At 41.6% G+C, this 2,972-nt stretch overlaps 1 pseudogene; it reads left to right on the top strand.

The window, feature by feature from the left end:
* The first annotated feature begins 1,437 nt into the window (after positions 1-1,437).
* Positions 1,438-2,736, top strand: LOC125619137 (annotated as a pseudogene).
* Positions 2,737-2,972: the final 236 nt, after the last annotated feature.

The following is a 2,972-nucleotide window of genomic DNA, read 5'->3' as shown; positions in this document are numbered from 1 at the left end:
TCTAGATGCTTCAAAAGGAGAACCTAAGGTAACAAATGTAATTCCTATGTTTGTTTTTAAAGAGGCAGAAGACATGAAATGCTTCAACTTGAGCAGTTCCATGTGTACCTGTCCAGCATGTACCTGTCCTGTCCCAACCACCCTCTCAATATGGTTGCAGTTATGAGCACCAAGGAGGGTGGGAGTCAGTATTGGTTTCTTCTAAAGGAGTGAGCTTACCACATCCCACCCTTCCCTCCTTCCCACCTTGCTCCCTACCTTTCTCTCTCCCACATACCAGCAAAGAATGTTGACCCAGTCTCTTATTAAAAGACTCTGATACTTTTGACCCAGGATTTCTCTGGATGTCATGGATAATGTGCCAAGAACTTTGCCTTGGAAGATAAAGTAAGAAAATTCCCTATGGATGAAAAACCAAACTTGGGGTCCTGAGTTCAGATTCCAAGCCCAGCAAGGTTTGGCTCTAGGCTGGTATGCAGGCTGAAGTCGTCATCTAGCTCCGCAATGGATTTGGGGAGTCAGAGAGGAGGGGGACAGAGCACAACTTATTCATAGAGGGAGCTGGCAATGGTTTAAAATTAGCACAATCTCCTGAATTGATTAGAATTCCATAAAGGCCGATAATTATCACTAACCATATGCCTCTTGTCTATGTGCTTCTCTATTCAACATAAGAATGACAACTTAATCACAGACTGGTCCCAAAATTGAACTTCTATCCCTGAGCCACTTTATTCCTAGTCTCCTCCTCCATTCATAGAAAAATCCAGAAATGTGAAGAAACCTATCCTGGACCAATGATAAGATATCTCCACCCTCACTCCACTTACCCACCCAAGAAGGCAGGAATGATTAAGAAAGCTAAGTCTACAAATTCAGAGAGGTTTTTCTAATTTGGGTCAAACAATACGTCAAAAGTTAGAACTCCCTAAATTCTTCATCTATGACTACACAAGTCAAGAAAAGTGAGATGTTAAGTTCAGAGAAACATGTTTATTTACTGTAGTGCAAGTTTCTTAAAAATGTGTGTGCATGCAAATCCACACGTATTAATATCTTTCCCTCTAACAACACATCATGAGATTAGAACATAGTTTTAAACTATATTATTTCCTTTATCAACATCAATAAAGCACTGCCAAACCAGATGCCAGCAAGAATACAAAACTGATTTGAATTCCCATACCCCCCTGATGGAAGTGCAAACTGTTACAGGGCTTTTTCTCCAGAGAGCCTGTGGTTAAACATTTGCAGTACAGCAGTGGGGTATCTAGGGAATGTTTAAATCATGCAGGGTGCTTAGTTGCAGACAACAAAATTCAGTCCAGTTTAAGTAGACCTGCAGAAGGAACATCAAAAAATGTTAGGAAGCTGCTGGGATGGAAAGGTTTATTTCAAATACTCTGGTGTCTTGGATACACATGAGCATGAACCTGAACCATCATTGATATCTTGCTGTGGAAATTCACAAGCAGAAAATGTGTGACCATCATTGATGCCCCAGGACACAGAGACTTTTTCAGAAACATGTTTACAGGCACATCTCAGGCTAACTTTGGTGCCCTGATCATTGCTGTGATGTTGGTGAATTAGAAGCTGTTATGTCCAAGAATGGACAGACGTGTGGACATGCCCTTCTGGCTTAAACACTAAGTGTGAAACAAGAAAATGAATTCCACTGAGCAATCCCATAGCCAGAAGAGATACAGGACATTGTAAAGGAAGTCAGCACCTAAATTAAGAAATGGGCTACAACCCTGATAGTTGTACCCAGTTCAGGCTAGAATGGTGACAACATGCAGGAGACAAATGTTGAAATAACTTGGTTCAAGTAACTCCATGAAGGGATGTTGAGTCACCTTGGGTCAAAAGTATCAAAAGTCACCCATAAAGAGGGAAATACCAGTTAAACCATAGTGCTTAAGCTCAGATTTCATCTTTCCACCAACTTGACCAATTGACAAATCATACATCTGCCTTCCTGGATGTCTGCAAAATTGGTGGTACTGGTATTGTCCCTGTGGGCCAATTGGAGAATTGTGTTCTTAGCCTGGTATGTTGGCCACTTTTCCTCAGCCAGTGTCACAGCTGAAGCAAAATCTGTTGAAATGCACCATGAAAATTTGAGCAAAGCTCTTCCAGGGGACAATGTAAGCTTCAATGTCAAGAATGTGCCTGTTGAGGATATTCATCCCAGCAACGTGGTGGGTGACAGGAAGAATGGCCCAATGGAAGCATCTGGCTTCACTTCTCAAGAGATTATCTTAAACATCCAGGCCACTTCAGTGCTGGCATGATCCTGTACTGGATTATCAAGTGGCTCCGATTGCTTGCAAATTTGTTGAGCTAAAGAAGAAAATGGATTACCACCACTCAAGTAAGAAGCTGAGAACCTGGTGATGCTGCCATGGGTATGGCCCCCAGCAAGCCCGTGCAAGTTCTGAGCTTCCTTGACTATCCTCCTCAGGGTCATTTTTCTGTTCATGATCTGAAGCAGACAGTTGCTATGAGCATCATCGAAGTGTGAACTAGAAAGTGTCTGGTGCTGGGGAGGTCACTACATCTGCCTAGAAGACTCAAAGAGATAACTGAATATTGCCCTTAACACCATCCACCCCCATCTTAATCAATAGTAGAAGAAGAGTCTTGGAACATAATGTCTCAATTGCCTATTTAAGTTTAGTAGTAAATGACTGATTAATGATAAAAATGCATTATGAAACCTTCAGAAGGAAAAGGGAAAGCTTTGGGGACCATTTGGTTTTTATTTATGTGGGGGTGGGTGGATGGGGCTGGGATTTTGTGGCATTTTTAAGTTAAGTTTTATACTCAGTATGTTTTTGTGAAAAATTCTTGACTGAAAATCCATCACAGAATTTTGAGACCCATTAAAACAAAATTGAATGAGAAAGGGTTGGGGAGTGGGGGGAGGGGAGGCAAAATTAGGTCTAGTGTGACAAAAGTTATCCTGA

This window comes from Marmota marmota, unplaced genomic scaffold (assembly GCF_001458135.2).
Source record: "Marmota marmota marmota unplaced genomic scaffold, marMar, whole genome shotgun sequence".
Classification (NCBI taxonomy): domain Eukaryota; kingdom Metazoa; phylum Chordata; class Mammalia; order Rodentia; family Sciuridae; genus Marmota; species Marmota marmota.
The sequence above is the reverse complement of the archived record's forward strand: the minus strand, read 5'-3'. Positions and strand labels throughout refer to the sequence as shown.